This window comes from Pinus tabuliformis, chromosome 8, assembly GCF_031772625.1.
Source record: "Pinus tabuliformis cultivar Carrire ecotype Pingquan chromosome 8, CPIR1, whole genome shotgun sequence".
Lineage (NCBI taxonomy): Eukaryota > Viridiplantae > Streptophyta > Pinopsida > Pinales > Pinaceae > Pinus > Pinus tabuliformis.
The window spans coordinates 709,421,030-709,439,466 of record NC_142294.1 but is presented as its reverse complement, the minus strand read 5'-3'; the positions used below and the strand labels follow the sequence as shown (position 1 = coordinate 709,439,466).

Below are 18,437 nucleotides of genomic sequence, written 5' to 3'. Positions count from 1 at the left end.
TTATCCTTAAGCAAACTGTGGTATATATGTCGATATGATTACATATTGACAAAATAAAACATGTGCATCCTCCTTGCTCTTGCTCGGATTCCTCTAATAGGTCAATACATAGGTTGATGAAGAAGTAAGAATGCCCACCTTATAAAAGAATCTGTTATGGAAAATTGACTATTACTATTTGCTTGCTGCTAAGGTTCTAAACTATGAATGGAATGAGCGAGGAAGGGATTGATTTATGTAGATACCATTCCTCTAGAAGCAGATGCAGATTCACCTGCAAGCTTTCACAAATTATGCAAGCTGAGAAAAACCATAACATAAACTATGGTGTTAAGGAGTGAGCGCGTGGGTTCTATCGGTTCAACTAACTAGAGCATGCACAGAGTAAGGCTTGGGTTCATTCTGAAGGCGAGGACTCCAAATGAAAGTGCGAGTCATCCTCTCAAAAAAAAGAAAAAAACTATTCATATATATATATATGCCACTAATATATATCCACCAAACCATGAATGCTTGGACCGGTGCACATATTAAAACATGCAACTATGAACCTGGTCATGAATAATCCCTGGAAAAATCTTACCAGATTTAATGGGCACTTTTCGTTAAAATCTAATCCCTTTGTTGTCACTGCGCTCTACAACACCAATTTTACCAATTTTAAACAAAATAAATCGAAAATTTTGATTATATGACTGCTCAACTTCTCTTGCCCTATGATTTAAGGCTTTTTTTTTTCAGAAGAAAAAATCAAAATAGATTATATTAAGTTTATATAAAGATCAGTATTACAGGTGTCTCAGTGGAGACATTTTCCAAATAGACAGGAGAAATTTAAAAACATTTGAGTCCCCATGAGGAGGACCGAGAAAATTGCAGATGAAGGACCCCGGAGGCCGCTGCATAAACCTGTGTCATCATTGTTCATATCAGAGTGGTGATACTGCCAGATCGATAACCATGTATGAGTCCTGATTTGTGTAAAGAATATACATGAGTAGGACCCTGAAGGCCGCAAAAAAACAGGAACAAAAAGATCAGGCCGCAGCATAAACATGAGTAGGACCCTGAAGGCCGCATAAAAACAGGAACAAAAAGATCATTATCAGGTGAAAAGCAGCTTGATTAGAAAGGAGCTAATCCGATGAAGGCATGGAGCCCGAGATAGATATCAAAATAGAGTGAAGGGGCTGGCGGGAGTTCCGAAAGATCCGTTGGTTCCTCCACTATATTCATGGGTTTTTGTTTATAAATTATTTTTAAGTTGTCATAAAAACCATACAGAAGGTAACAACACGAATAAATGGCATTGTATAAGCAAGAACCCGTCAAGAAGGAATGCTTGCCTGGAGTTAGATTCCCTGTCAAGATTCGAGTGTGAATCACAACACAGACCTCATATCGACATAGCTAGGGTTCGATGTCGGCGTTCGATCCATGGCTATGCACTGGCTAGTCAAAACACAAAAGTTTTCTTTTTCATCTATGGTTTCGAAAGGAACACCAATTTCGAAGCCTCCATTGAATAAATCATGTTTGACTACAGTAATGGTATGAAAACCGGGGATAAACCTCAACTTTTCAATTTCAATTGTAATCATAGAACCGTACACAATCACAGTGGAATTCGAAACCACAACCTCCTGCTCCAGAGGCGAGTGCCTTGTTCATTAGGTGTCGTGTCCTATTGCATGAAACGCTTTTGACTCTTCTTGTTTCTTCTAAAGATGGCCGCCATCAAACCAGTCTATCAACATTATCATGTGCCATCCTTAGTCAGTGATGCTCTAAGGGTGCCATGATTAACCATTACTTCCTGTACGCAGTCTTGGCAAGACCAAGGTTGCAGCCAATCCAGGCATGAGTCATATACCTATGTTCATATTATCACTGTTGTTATGGCTTATATCTCAAGATGGTTTGAAGATAAGGATAAACATCTACGGCTAGGGATAAGCACTATCCATGCACATGTAAGGATAAGAGTTATCCTATTGCATGCATCCTTAGAGGATTTCGTAGCAATTAGTTGTTTTGGAAAATGACATCACAGCAGGTCACCGCACCTAATGCACTTCTAGATCAGTGGATAGAAAAGCGGCCTTGGATTGCAAGGAAAACACTTGTCCCTCAGGTGATTTTCTCTGGAATAAGAAAGTGATGTTGTGCTTTAAAGGTGTTGATGTTTTTAATTTAAAAAAAAAACACCCTCTTCTTCATTGGCTCCGAGCGGTAAGCCTTGTCAAAACCAACGCCAGAGCATTTGCTCTTAAGGGCCATTTGTTGGGCTCTAAATGTGAACCTAGAACATATAAATAGGTGAATTCTATTTATAATGAAGACTGGACATGACAAAAGTCAATTTAAAATTTGCATTGGTATCATGTTTATTTTATAATTTTAACATAGTTTTCCAATCTTACCATTCTTCCACTTAATTCATGGATTACGTATAGCATTCAACCAACCCACTTAGCTCTTATACATCTCCCTTTTGTTCCGTCTTCGTATACCTTCTTTCCTCCTGTTTTGGTAAGATGTAACACTTTTACAAAGAAGGCAATCCATCTAAATCTTGAAACTAACACTAACTACCACGCAAAAAGAGAATCCTCTAACCCGTGAGTCGATTTTGAGCCGATCTTTTGTGGCAGTCTTGATATAAGTCAAACAAATTTCATGCCAATTAAGCAAAACGTTGAGATGGTTGAGCAAATTTTGGGGAATTTGTGTAGTTCGTTGAGCATATGACTGTTGGATTTGTTCGAGGAATTTGTAGAGCAACATCATAATTGAAGCCACGAGGTTGTCCACCATTTTTCTTCATCCATTCTTTGCCATACTGAAGGGATTCTCTTGCGAGAGAAGAATTCAATAAAATATTGAATTGTATTGTTTGTAGCACGAATTATTGCTCTGGAACGTTTCAATATTGATGAAAAAATAACTCTTATCTACAACAGTGGTCTTCTCACTGAGACATGGCATGAAAGATTTGTTTAAGGCACTCTCGATAATCGCTATGAGAGACGTACATAACTAACTAGTTTTTTCTTACATTCATATAAGCAGGTTGTATGTCGACTGTGGATTACAATTCTTGTTGGGATAGAGTTGGTTGTATGTTATGATAGCAGTGGTTTCACTAACTCTAGTATTTTCCCCAGCCCGTATCCATCGGTCTCCACAGACATGAATTTATGAGAATCAATTTTAATAATGAGCGCAGTCTTTCATGTTAACCAAGCAGCTTATATGACACATGGAGCACAAAGGTTATTTGTTGGCTTCATTCCTCACGCACTTACTCGACTTGTGGTGTTGTGTACATATAAAGGATGAAAGTTTGGTCAAAGGGACGAACTTCTTCAGTTTTTAATTAATCCCTTTATGCAATTTGAAAACACAATTAGCTACATGCTTTGAGAAGCAATAAAGCTTTCACTTCTTACTAAAATATCAACCTTTAACCATACCAAAATCCATCATTTTACACAACCCCAATTTACCTTTGATTTCAATATATATATATATATATATATATATATATATATGTTATTGCTTCACCATGCCCCTCCAACAAATTATTTTAACATTTAATTACAACGATTATGAGTTTTAATGCCTTAAGACATTACTCTAAAACTCATTGGAACAAAACCTACAACCCATCATATCTGATAGGGGTGGATTGGCCCATAGGCCAAAATTTTTGAACTTAACGCTCTGATACCATTTGTAACATACCCCCAAGCCTACTCTGATATTTAACTACTAGGCTCTCATTCTATCAAATTTTCTTCGTTTATAGTTAAGGTTTAACTGTTGTCACGAGTATAATTATTTCGTCATTATATGATCATTATTATTCATGCAACTATACTCATATTCTTAAGAATTGAGCGACACCAAAAGTAATAAACTATCATACCACATACTCTTTCTATGCTTTATTGGATGCATGATGTGGACTCTTAGATCCATCTATAAGACTTGTATGTTAGATCAACCCTTAAGCACAATTTACGATTTGGAGAAAGGAATTATTCATAGCATGCAATCAATAAAACTCTTTGATGACTCCACACAAGAATTGAATCTAAAAGCTTTATCATGAAAGAATTATCCTTTCCCATTCACCAATGGGATTTGGCAAGAATCTCATCTCTTGGTGTCTCACTTTTCCAAGTGATTAATTAATTAATTTATTTCATAAAGTATTTACTTTTAATATTATACATCAGACCTAGATTTTCTCAGCGTAGGTTTGCAAAGTTTTACACGCAAGGGAGGGGTGTTACATAGAGAAATATTGTGCACACAAGCTCTTTAATTTAGTCGTGAAGAAAGGCTTCCCTAAGCCTTGGACTTAGAGAAATATTGTGCTTATATTTAAAAGTGGGGATAAAAACATTCCTTCTAATTACATAAACATTGTGATTAGCCACATTTTAGCCAAGTTGTACGAGCTTGTTTGGGAAAAAAAAGGTTAGCCTTTGGTTTGAAAGCTATGGTAAAAGAGTTAAACGCAAACTTGGGTATAAGAGATATCATTTAACTATGGCCCATCTTGTTACTCTTAGGATAATTCTAGAGGAATGTCGTAATAATAAAACTAATCTCTTCTATTATTTTGTTGAATTTAATTTTTTTTTTGACACCATTCCTAAAACAAAGCTATAGAAGAAGCTAAAAGAGATAATGGTTCTTGTCGAGTTGAGGGTTGTTGTGACAAGGTTGTACGAGAATTTTATTGCCAATCTTAGGACCACTAAGGGTTGGTCAAAGGAAATTAAATGCAATATTGGAGTCAATCAAGGGTGTCCTTTATCCCCTACTCTTTTTGGCATATAGATTGATAAGCTAGAAGCGTGTTTGGAAGATACAAGTTGTGTTAGCCCCACACTCGCTGGTATGGTCATAACTCTTCTCCTTTATAATGATGATATTGTTCTTTTCGCAAGGAACTATTATGAACTTGACAAGTAACTCAAAATCCTCTATGATTTTTGCTCCAAGATGAATATGACCATAAATAACGACAAAACTAAAGTCATGATAATTAAATCCAAAAATATCACCTATGATATTTTCATTTATGACAATAACTCCTTGGAGGAACATCCTTCATACAGATATTTGGGAATCGACATGCATCATAAGTGTTGGTGCACTAAGATGTTTTTTTACAGGCAATCTTAATTCCTACATTAATTGTCAACCCAAGATAACTCTTTTTATTTCAAGAGTGTCAACATAATCTATGCAATGAATTCAGAGGTTAACTAATGGTAAATCGTTGCAATCACTAATAACTATCTCTTCAACTCAATTCACACAACTCTTAAAGAAATAACTAAGGAAGAAATGAATGTGAGAGAACTCTCAACACACTCTGCAATTATGTCTAACTTATCCCAAAATCAAATGAATCTGAATGTGAATGCAAAGAATCATGCTTGGCAACCTTCAAATAGAATTAAAACGAACTCACTCGATCAAGAAAGATAACTGTAACAACTAAAAAACAATGTTAATCTATAAAAAATTAGAATTGAACAACAAATCCTAATTGAACGGCAATCTTGATTGAACGACAATTCCTAATTGAACGACAATCTCGATTAAACGAAAATTCCTAGTTGAACGGCAACTGAGAATTGAACAGCAAGCAAGAAAATACGATAAATGATTTCTAAACAACAACTTTTCTCTGTAAGTGGATTATGGAAATCAATTAATACTATCTCTAAGATCTACGATAACATAACTCAGAATGAACAACAATCTACTACTGAAACTAATATAACCAATCCAATCAAAGCATTACTCAAATACATCACATGACTAAGTATGAATTGAAATGAACAACAGAATGAATTGGAATCGTCAATCCTCACAATCCGCGAAATGATATTAATTGAACATTAACAATCAATAAAGATTCAAATGGAACTATTATAACACAAGAAAGCAGTAGAACTTCTCTTGACCGGGCCTAGAGTCTCTAGAAGTCTCCGCTAAGGAATACTTAGAATATAAGTGAAGACAAAACACAGTCTTTCTTCATTAACATAAGTAACCAGATTACAGTGTCACTGAGATAACAATATTATATGTCTCAAAAATAATAATTATAGATTACATAAGTCTGAACTTCTTTTCGTTTGCCTTTCAGCCTTATATATAATAGTAAAAGAGTAAACTAGATAAAAGCGAATCCTCAGGATCAGGGGATCTTGAGGATTTCGCAATACATAATCTGATTCTATCATGAAATAGTATTGGTCTGCCTGGTCTCTCGCTGCCTTGCCTGCCTCAGATGTTGTCTTTCCCTTTTACAGCCTAGTGCTGCTCTGTCAAGTGAACGACTATTGACCAATCCGCGTCTTCTGTACACAAGGATAGTAAAAAGTCAGTTTCATGTGCTATATTTATCTAATTTGTTACCAAGTTCTTTCATCCAACTTTAACTGTTATTTCCTTTATTTCAATCCATAAACATAGATAATCGTGTAACGATAAATACAAAGTAAAGCAATTACTAAGGAGAAAATATACCTTTTTCTTGACCCAACATACTCCCCATATTACCTTGTTGCATGTCCTTGTGCAATTAAATAGTTGATGTGTAGCTGAGTTGGGGAGTAGGCAGGATATACCTCCTCCTTATAATGTCTAAAGCCATTTTTCTTCTTTAATATAGCAAAATCCTGGGTAACATCTTGATCCTTCAAGGTGTAATCACATCGATACTTATCTGGAGGATACCATATGATTGGAGTCATATACAGACATCCTATCCATTCAAGTCCCATAGTCAAAATCATGTTACTGTATTTATAGAAATGAGAGGAGGCGGCTTTAAAGTTTCGATATCCAAATGGTTCTTGATTTCTAACAGTAATGCTAGAGGCTTCCCACCTTTGTCTAGCTGCAGAAAAGGCTTCCTCCTTAATCTCTTGGAAGTACTCCTTTCCATCTTGTATAACATCTGTATGAAATGGCCCTAGTTGGCCTATAACACCGTCTCGCTTCATGAATTGCTTGTGTTTACTCAAGAGCTGCAGGGGTTTGGTTGGTTGCCCTCTAACCCATAGGTCAATTCCTTCTTCATGCCTCCTAAAAGTATTGTGGGCCTTGGCCCACTTGAGCTGATTAATAGCGGAAGAGAGAAATTCCTGGAGTTGTACATCCCCTATAAAGGGGACAGGGTTGATGTCCCTGCCGTCTCCTAGAAATAAATTGTGCATATAAAGTTCACAGAGGAGGTGTTGCACCTTCTCGTCTTGTTCTCTAAAGCATTTGACAAAGTCTAGGGTGGTTTTGATTTCCATAGGCTTGCCAATCTTAGCAGCTTTGATTTTCAGTAGGAGGAACCCTTCCAGGAGGAAAAAGGCATAATTTGTAGCAGGGGCTCTACATGATAAGGTGTTTGAATAAAGAGAGCAGACGGTTTCTAGCTGCTCTTTAGCCTTCTGTAATTTCTCCTGTGCTTTCTCAACCTTTTTTGTTCAACCCTGTACTGAGCAAAGGTCTCATCCTCAGTTATGGTTAGTGCCTCAAACTTTTTCTTTAATTCTTGATGTATCCTCGGGGGCACTACCTCCTCCTTGTACTAGGCTAATTCCTGTTGAACCTTCAATAGTTCATTTTGCAGTCTGCTAATAAATGCCTCCCTGATTAGGGGAATATAAGTAGGTGTATCTTCTGTTTGGGTTTCTCCTTCCTGGGTCGCCATGGGATCGGTCTGAACAACAGCTTCAACTGGCTCTTGAATCATGCAATGATCAATCGGAATGTCCTCTTTAGCATCTGTTTGAACAACAGTATCCATGGTAGGGTGGTCCGTTTGGGTCTCTCGTGAGAAAACACAGGGGTCCTCGGTTTGCATTTCAGTGTCTTCTACAAGACATGGCTCTGTCTGAGTTTCCTTTAGATGGGCCAAAAGATCCTCAGTTTGGGTCTCAACATAATTTGCAGAACAATGTTCTGTTTGTGTGCCTATGGTCTCTTTTTCTACTTTCAAATTCTTGGCTCTAATGGCCTCCTTTAACCACTGCCTTAGCTGCCCAATTATTCGCTTCTATTTCCTATACTTCTTAAGAACTTTTCTAAGCCTGTCCCTGTAGGACTTCTTTATCCTGGGACTTCCAATCGGTGATGGGTTAACTGCATTGTCCTCTGGTTCCTGTACAGGTGGTAATGTGTCAGCATCAGGGAGGGTTCCATCTGGAACTGTATCTCCCAATGGAGCTTCACCTTCTAGCTCCTCTTTATCATGGATTTCTCTTTCAGGAGATCCCAATACAATGGTGTCTCCTGAACAATTGTCATTCTCCAGGTTTTCTTCTGGGTAGGCCTTGTCCTCAGGGGACTTAGAAAAAATAGTATTACCTGGTTGATTTTCATCTCCCAGGGTTTCATCTACAGGGTTTTCTTCAGCTGGGGGGTCCATTGGACCAGTGTCTGTTGTCTGATTTCCTCCTCTAGTGACTTCTTCTTCATGTACCTCCGCTTCAAGGGGTTTTTCCACAGAAGGAATTGGTTCCCTCTATTCTTCCATGGAATCAGTGAATGGCAGGGTTTGCTCATGACCAGGGTTGTTAGCAGGGATAGACTGGTTGGGGGTGAAATTCTGTTCTTCAGCATTCCCGGATTGTTCTTTACCTTCTCTAAATATTCCCATGTTTTCCAATACCTTGGCCACTTCCTCCTCATAGTCTTGCAAAGGGGAATTTTGCGGACTTGCAAGTGGTGTGTGGGATGGTCCAACCTCATTTGTTTGAATTGGGATACGTCGCTGGGCTCTCACTCGCACAGAGCGCCTACGTTTTGCTAGGTTCAGGGGCACAGAGGAATTCTTTCTTTTCAGTGTCCTTCTCAGACTTGGGGTTCTTGGCCCTTGTTGCTCTGTTACTATGTTTTCTGGGGGTGGAGCCAAAGTAGGATTTACAACATTATCCCAGGTTAACTGCTGTTGGGCCAATCCATTCATAATAATTAATTTAATCAATCGATGATGACTGATTACTTTGTGTGGGTCCTTAGCTGTCCTAACTCGACAGGCGACATCATGTAATAGAGAATTCAAATAAAACGACAAATTAACTGAAATTTTCTCTTTTAAAATGGCTAGAAGTTTCAGTTGGCAGGGCTTTACCACATCGTGTCGACCGTCACAGGTAATGTACCTTTGCACGATGATGGCCAATTCTTGCCATGGCTGCCTTAACACTGAAGGATGGATCCCTTTTCTTGTTCTCACCAATTGTTCTCCTAGATCCTGGAATTCTTCAATCGTATTGTGGAGAAGGACATGTTTTTCTCTCCATTTGGTTCCTTCAGCCGGAAGTCCAGTGACTTCGGCTATGACCGCTTCAGAAACTGTTATACTTCTGCCTCTGACTGTGGTGCTGCCATTCTGCAAATTCTGCAGAAATTCCAACGTCAGCTCCTCATGAAAATCCTGCAACCTATTCAGATATTGCAGCCATCTTGTGCACTCGAGAATTACACAAGCTTGATCCGATACCATAAGCACTGGTGATTCATTCCGAATAGCTCTTCCGCCCATGCCTGCTGTACCTATAACTGGTTCGCTTGTATGCAATTGTTTTATACTTCCACAATTCAGAACAGTAGTAGAGAACATTACATCAATTAACAGAGAAATGGCGATGTTTTGGGAATTAATATCATATTTAGTCAAGTCATTGGTCCCATCAACCACACTTAATGCAGGATCATGAGTCTGCATGCCAGCCATAATGGTTGTCGTCCTTTCCCCAATCAGAAATACTTGCTAATTATTACTCATTCATAATCATCATGCAGTCCTTCCCCGAAAGTTAATTCAAATGATTATCACACAATTATCCATAACTGTCACACATGTCGTGCGTACACAAGCCATCCCCCCTCTGATGAGAAAAGGGTGTCCATGTCCTTTCAGCATGTGAAAAGCAAGCGAAAGCATTAACAATACATAAATGCCGACAACCAATCCCAAAAACAGCGTGTTAATCGGTAAAGCAATTAAAGCAATACACGTCATCGGATGTGAAATGGCCGAAAAGAAATTAAAACAGAGATTTTAATGCATTATGTCAAAATATTTTCACCATAAGTGGTATTAATGACAAAGGAATAATCAACAGTATATATTAATGACGGTCGTAAAATGATTGGACAATTTAGAATATAATGAATATATGATATAAGTTACCATGCAGATCAGCTTGTAAGAGTGCTATTCAAATGGAAAATTCCCTTTAGAAACAAATCCATAGGTGATAAGAGCTTAGAGAACATTTGGCAGTGTAAGATGATACCTCAATACCATAAGCAAAGTCGCTGTTGCCAACAGGCATTCATAGCCTCGACAGGGTTGCTTTTTAACTCCACAAATGAGCCAGAGTCCTCCTTTTAGAATGTAGATGGTTCTTCTTTTTCTTGTCATAAAGCAACCACTATGTTGGCATGGTGACCAAATGACCATAGTGCCATTCACCAGGATATAACAAAGTGATCAGGCTGGCTCGTGATGAGACCCCCTGCCCTTCTGATAATCTTAAGCATTAAGAAGGTCATTACCTTGGTTTGGTAGCCAAATTGGAATGTCACTTGTTAGATCCTTATGATCATGGTAGACTGGCTCGTGATGAGACCCCTTATCCTTTTTTAAGAAAATGTTTGATTCATTTTCACATCTCAATATGTCCATTTTTCTATTGGAATTTTTACTTGTTAAAAAGAGGGAGGCTCATTTGCTCCTTGAGAGTCAGGGATGGTGTAAGAGGTAAGAAGATGCCAATGAAAGTTTACTCTTATCCCCATATCATCATGTCAATGAGATTTATCCAGGGGACAGCATAAAACATAAGCCAACATGGTTTGAAAATAGTGAATCATTTTGTGATGTGTCTAAAGAAGAGATGTTTAGTCAGTGATTATAAAGATACATCGTATCAACTTTTGAATAAAGATAACCATTAAAAGGCTTCATGGGTCATAATGGTATTGTCATTACTATTTTTCTTATATCAAGCACAAATCCATTCAAATGGTGTTTATGTACAATACAAAGGAGAAAAAAAAAAGAGATGGCATCATGACTGTTAAGAAAAATTCACGATTTTATTCTATTAAAGAGACAAAAAGGATTATTCAATCGATTGAACGGAAAAAATCGCAAACAAAAGTGCTGTTAAATCAATTTAACAACAATCGTTCAATCGTTTGAACAACAAAAATTACAAACAAAAGTGATGTTCAATCGTTTGAACAACAAAAATTACAAACAAAAGTGATGTTCAATCGATTGAATAGCAATCGTTCAATCGTTTGAACAGCAAAATTCACAAACAAAAGTGTTGTTCAATCGATTGAACAACAATCATTCAATCGTTTGAACAACAAAAATCAAAATGTAAAAGTGTGGTTCAATCAATTGAACAACAATTGTTCAATCATTTGAACGACAAAAACAAAAAAATACGAAAGTGTTGTTCAATCGATTGAACAACAATCGTTCCATCCTTTGAACAACAAAAAAAAAAATATATATATGAAAGTGTTGTTCAATCGATTGAATAACAATCATTCAATCGTTTGAACAGCAAAATCAAAATGTGAAAGTGTTGTTCAATCAATTGAACAACAATCATTCAATCGTTTGAACAACAAAAACAAAAATACGAAAGTGTTGTTCAATTGATTGAACAACAACCATTCAATCGATTGAATAACACTTATCAAGCACACAAAGCAATAAAAATTCTCATATTTACATGGTAATGTCTATTCTTAATTGCAACCAATCAAAAATATTATATACATTATTTACAATTTCTATCAAAATCTCATTTTTTTGAAAGAAAATTTGTTGGGTCATCACTTCCTGCAGCTAAGATTTGCATGGAGGGGTCCTCGCGTACTTGCTCGCAGAAAGACTCCTTGGTGAGTGGTTTGTGATAGAGGCGTACTCGGTGTCCGTTCACCTTAAAAGAATGGCCAGATCCATCAATGGTAGTCAAGGTAAGAGTACCATTGTTATGCACTTCTTGAATCTCATAAGGTCCGAGCCATTTTGTTTGCAACTTGCGTGGGAAATATTGGAAGGAGTCGTAAAGCAATGCCCAATCTGCTTTTTGAAATGTTTTCTTCTTGATAAGGTTGTCATGCCATTGTTCCCTTTGTTGCTGAATAATTGCAGAACATTGCAAAGCAAGCAGTCGAGCCTCGTCTAGTTCGTTAATCTGTTGGAGTCGCTTGGTCTGGGCTTCTGTCAGATCCATCCCTACTTCTTGGGTCATCCTTAGAGTCTTTATTTTGAATTCGATCGGAAAAATATGTTCTTTATCAAACACGAGATGGTATGAAGAGTATCCAGTAGTATTCCTCCAAGTCATGCGAATAGGCCCACAAGGCCTCTGGTAGTCTAGCACCCCAGTCTTGCCGGTGTGTTGAGACTGTCTTGGTCAGAATCGCTTCAATGACCTTATTGGTGCTTTCAACCTGCCCGTTCACCTATGGGTGATATAAGGAAGTGATCCTGTGCATAATATGATGATTCCTAAGAGTGGCAGTAATCTTATGTCCTGTGAATTTCCCTCCCCCATCTGTGATCACTTATTGCGATAGCCCATATCGCACAAACAGTCCAAAAAGGAAGTTAATCACAACTTCCTCCATGGCTCTTGGTAAATCTACTGTTTCCACCCATTTCGTCACATAATTCGTGGCAGCCAGTATGTAGGCCTTCTGATTGGATGGCGGATGGAATGGGCCAACGATGTCTAATGCCCACCTCTCGAAGGGTTTTATGACTAGTTGGGGTTGCAGAGGCATTTCATCAAATTGGCCAGGTCTGACCATCCTTTGACAACTATCACAATCTTGGGCATATTTCTTAGCATCCTTAAAAATAATGGGCGAATAATAGCCCATCTGTAATACCTTATGCCCTGTCCTTTGATCTGCCAAATGTCCACCGCAAGGCTCATCATGGCAAGCCTTCAAGATGTCATAAATCTCATCCTCGCGGATGCATTTGTGTGTACACATGTCGCCCCTATGTGAAAAAGATATCTGCCTATCCAAGAGAATCGGGCGTTGCGATAAACGATCAACTTCCTTTCTCTTGCTATCAAATGCCTAGGTAGCTTCTCGACTGCCAGATAATTTGCCACATCTGCATACCATGGCGTCTTGACTGCCATGACAAATAGATGTTCATCTAGAAATTGGTCGTCTATCGCCAGTGGATCATTCACCTTCAGGATTCGTGATAGAAAGTCAGCAACCGGATTTTCCTTCCCCGGACGATCCTTGATAGTAATATCGAACTCCTGCAAAAGCAATAGCCATTATGTTACTTGACCATTTGTGATAGGTTTATTAGCTAGATATCGAATGGTAGAGTGATCAGTGTACAGAAAGACTAGGTAGCTAGTTATATAGTGTCTAAATTTATTTATTGCATAGATAACAACTAATAATTATTTTTTGTCATTGGATAATTAAGTTCTGCAGAATTGATAATTTTGCTAATATAATATATAGCATAAGGTTTCTTGTCCTCCTCCTGGCCAAGGACAACGCCTATAGCTACATCTGATGCGTCCATGGATATGTGAAAAGGAAACTCCCAGTTTGGTCCACGTAATACTGGTGCTGTTGAGACTAGTTTCTTTAAACCTGTAAAAGTTGTGTCACATTTGTCAAACCAACTGAAATCAACATTTCCAGTCAAAGCATATAGAGGCGCAACAATTTGTGAAAAGTTTTTAATAAACCTACGATAATAGCTTGCATATCCTAGGAAGCTACGTACCTCTGTCTGAGTGCAGGGGGTAGGCAGTAAAAGAATTACCTAAATTTTTGCTGGGTCTACCTGTATTCCTGTTGCAGAGATATAGTGTCCCAAGATTACACCCTCGGTCATCATCATGTGGCACTTGACATTTCTTAAACATAACCTGGTAGCAATGCATCGTTCTAATACTTTTTCTAATGTTTGCAATGCTTGGTCAAAGTCATCCCCATATGGAGTAAAATCATCCATATACACCTCAAGTCCTTCATTTATTAAATCAACAAAGATGTTGAGTATAACCCTCTGGAATGTAGTTGGGGCATTACACAATCCAAATGGTAATACTCTATACGCGAATGTACCCTAGGGACAGGTGAAGGTTGTTTTGTCCTGGTCTTCAGGGGCGATCTAAATCTGATTGTAGCCGCTGAAACTGTCGAAGAACGAAAAGAACTGCTTCACTGCCAAAGTATCAAGAACCTAATCGATGAATGGGAGGGGGAAATGATCTTTCTGTGTCACCTTGTTCAACCCCTGGTAGTCTACACATATACGCCACTTCCCATTTTTCTTAGGGACGACCACCAATGGAGAGACCCATTTACTATTTGAGATAGGATAAATAAAGTTTACATCCAACATCTTCTATAACTCTTCTTTCACAACGTCCTTGAGATGTGGATTCAATCTCCATTGAAGTTTCCGGATGGGTTGAGCATCCTTCTCAGTATAGATGTGGTGTGTACATAGCTGTGGGTCTATTCCTTTCATATCAGGATAATCCCATGCAAAAGCCCCTTTATATTTTTGCAGGACCTATATGAGCTTTTGCTACTAATCGCTATCAAGACTGTTGAAAATAGCAACAAGAAATGCTAAAAATAGCATTTTAGGTACCAGTGTTGGACATAGCAACAAGGAATGAAAAATGGAAATGCTAAAAATAGCATTGCTATAAATAGTATTTCGGGATAGATTCCAATTTTTGTTAGTCCCTGAACTAAAATTGAGAAGTAAAATTCGAATTTGATCTTAGTAGCTATTTGTAAAATAATTAATTAATTCATCTTGAGTTAATTAGTTGTAAGAAATCAAACATGAAGTCTATGTGAAGACATGCAACAGTTTCTCCATTGATTGAGGAAGTTATCCCTTGATTAAAGGATATCAGGATGAGCTGTACTTTGAGTTGTAATTAGTTAGCTCAGTTAACTGAGTTAAGTCCAGTTAGATTAGTTCAAATAGTTTGTTGAACTAATTGTGAGTTCAATTAGTTAATGCATGTATGCATGTAACTGCTGCACTTCAGATAACTGAATATTCTCTCATAAATAACTCATGCATGTTAGTTTAGTCAGAGACCCAGTTGAGATCAGAGGAAGGGACAATGTACTATCAGTTGGAGGAATTTTCCTATATAGGAAACTCATCCATGTAGAAGGAATTATCTCCTTTAGGATTGCACAGTTACTTCTAAGTTTAGTGAGCAGTGTGAGAGGTCAATTCACACAGGTGGCAACATTGGACCCCAGGAGAAACTACGCAAGGAAATAGGAGGCTTGGAGGGCAGAGGAGAATGTTTGTTAGAAGCCTTTGACCGTATATGAGCAGAAGAGGGATTGTACTGAGAGCTGGATAGCTTGTGAGCTAAAGCTTTGTGTAATCCGGACATATTTCCACTTGTATGATAATACAAAGATCGGGGTTTTTAGTTGAGGCTTTCCCCAGAGTATTCTTCTGTGTTTCATATGTATGATTTCTTCTTCTCTGTTATATGTGTTCTGATTGATCTAGCTCAAATGGATTAAGCTTTCGCAAAGTTTGATTGTAGAAGTAGATCTAGTATTTTGCTTTAGTAAATTGCATTATCAGGTGATCTACAATGGGAATTTCTACACAAACCATCATTAATATTTAGAATTTTGTTGGGTTCGATCTCAACAGGTTTGCTGTTATGAACAATAGTTGTCTGAATATGCTGATCATCGGTATCCTTTAGAGGATCCTCCATGGCTTCATTATCCAGGATTGCTTTCAGCATTTGAAACTTTACATTGCTCACATTAGCAGGCTGATTTATAAAATTATTGATAACGTCATCTTCAGTCTGATCTTTAAATTCCAGTGCCTCTGCTACTATGAGTGGTGAACGGATGCTTTCCTCCAGGTATGTTGGTGGTTGTTTACATATTTTTACAATGGGCAAACTTGGCTTGGCAGGAGGATACAACACAAGATTCTTTACAGCATCCCCCTTTGCAATAGTCATGTTGTCTTCTTGGCAGCCAATATAAGCATTAGCTATTGCAAGCCAAGGTCAGCACAGAATTAGAGGGTGCCCATCCAATCGACTCTTTGGGTTTATGACAAGAAAATCTATTGGATATTCCCACGAATCAACAGAAACTGTAATATCCTGTAAGGTTCCTTCTAGCCTTACCACCAAACGATCGACAAGTTCTAATAAAGTGGTGGTTGGTTCCAGGGCTGTAATACCAAGTGCTTGACATGTTTCTGCTGTTAAAATATTAATGGTTTCACCCATATCAACTAGAGTATTGGGAAAATAGCGACCATATATCTAAACTGTCACTATGGGATTTCCAGGATCTTCATACTTTATTGGAGTTTCCCCTCCCAAGAGTAAATCAGATAAGGTCCCTACAATGTGAATGGTGGGTGAGGTTTTTTCTTTCCTCGCAGGCTTCTTTACACATAGCTCTTTAATTGTTTTAGCATAGATGGGTATGTCTTGAATGGCCTGGAGGAGAGGTATTTTAATACAAAGATTTTTTAGTTCCCCTACAAGATCAAAATTTGGATAAACAATAGGTTTGGGTATCATTAACCTTTCGGGGAACGGGGGAGAAGTAACTGTAAGTTTTTCAGGGTCTTCATGCTGATCTGTCTCTTCTCCTTCTTTTAGTTCAATATTAATTACAGGTGGTGGTATATGTACATGTGGGGTTTCAATTTCGATTGAAGGTTGATCCATGTTTTCCTCAGGGGTGATGTTACGTCCTGACCTCAATCTGATTTCATTACATTATTTATGCTCAATCTCATAATCTGAGCTTTCAATAATCTGCACCAACTAGACTTGTCTGTTATTAGGATTCGGATTCGGTTGAGATGACAATTGAGGCCGCAGAAGAGGTTGGGGATTTTGCTGTAATATATACGAAGCTGATAGTGCAGGTTGAGGCTGGGGACTTGTCCACATAGGTGCGTTAGATATCCTCAGAGGCCGCTGCCAATTTGTAGACCAATTTAGATTTTGAGAGGTGGAGGCAGGCCACTGGGATTGATAGGGATTGCCCTGCCAAACATAAGCAAAAGGAGAATTTGGCCAGCCATTACCGGAAAATATTGTGTTGGCCAGGATGTCATGGGGAATGGTTGGGTTTTCCAATTTGGGTAGGGTGATTGGCCCTGCCATGCTGCCCCAAGGTTCTGTTGCTGATTAAACTGTGAAGAAGGAAAGAACTGGGATGTGTCTTGTGACATACCTGTAGGTTTAGCCTGCCACTGTCGATGCTGGTTCATCTAATATACTAGCTCTGTTTCTTCTTTTGCTTCCTTGAATACTACTTTTAGCCTTGGAAATGATGGACATTGTTCAGTGGCGTGCTCTTTAATACAGATAGCGCATGTCTACACCATGTATAATGGGCATTCTCATTGGCTGTGCTTCTTTCGACAATGTGGACATAAGATGGCCAAGTTTTGTTATGCTAAGGCTTGTTTTTGTTTAGCCTTTAAGATGTCCAACTGTGTTGTGAGAGTGCCCAGGATGTCTGTCTTAAAATCTTCCAGGAGCTTACCGATTTCCATCTGTGTTACGCCTCCACTGTGTGGTTTGATTCCCCTGCTCATGGGATCTCAGCTTCCTATTCCTGTATGTGTGCTTCCTCGCGAACACCTGATACACAAGTGAATGATTTCATCATAATCTTCCTGAGAAATATCTCATTTTCCCATTAAATTTAGAGTTTCTACCCATTCCTCTTTCATTCCTTTAATTAAGATAACTCTTGGGACTTCTTTCGGTAAGGCAGTGTGTGGAGACCTCTGCAAATTATAATTAAATCGTTCTACATATTCTTCTAGTGTTTCATTATCTTTTGCAGTCACCTTAAAATTTTCATCTTTCAGTTCCCTAGTCTTACAAAAGTCCTAGTATCTTTTGAGGAAGGAGATTTTCATTGTTGGGTTGTGTTATATTCTTTCCACAACTAGCCCACGTAGTTAATCGGGGGTTAGAGGGGGGAGGTCACAGGGGGTTTAAGGGGTACCTGTAACCCCACTTTATGGGGTCTGGGGCAACGCCCCAAAAAATTTTGGTTTTCGACCCTATGTTAGGTTGGGCGGACCCACCTATGGTTTTGTGCATGATTTTCGCACATGTTTTTTGGACGCGATGGTTTTCAGTCCATGGTTTTGGACGTGATGGTTTTTGGTCCATGGTATTGGATGCTTCGGCATGTATAAATATGTATTGTAACATTGAAAGGAACATAATGGAAAATCAAGCTGGTAGTCCTGGTTTTGGGATCCAGGGGAAAATCTCTGTGTATATGTGTTTTATGTGTTATGCTCTCGCATTGTTTATTTTCTG

General features: G+C 38.3%; 1 long non-coding RNA gene across 1 annotated transcript; it reads right to left on the bottom strand.

The window, feature by feature from the left end:
* Positions 1-579: 579 nt before the first annotated feature.
* LOC149237579 (uncharacterized) lies at positions 580-2,001 on the bottom strand. Its single transcript, XR_016246302.1, has 2 exons — positions 1,347-2,001; positions 580-1,005 (listed from the first exon to the last, which is right to left on the bottom strand). It is a non-coding gene; the product is annotated as an uncharacterized LOC149237579 (long non-coding RNA).
* Positions 2,002-18,437: the final 16,436 nt, after the last annotated feature.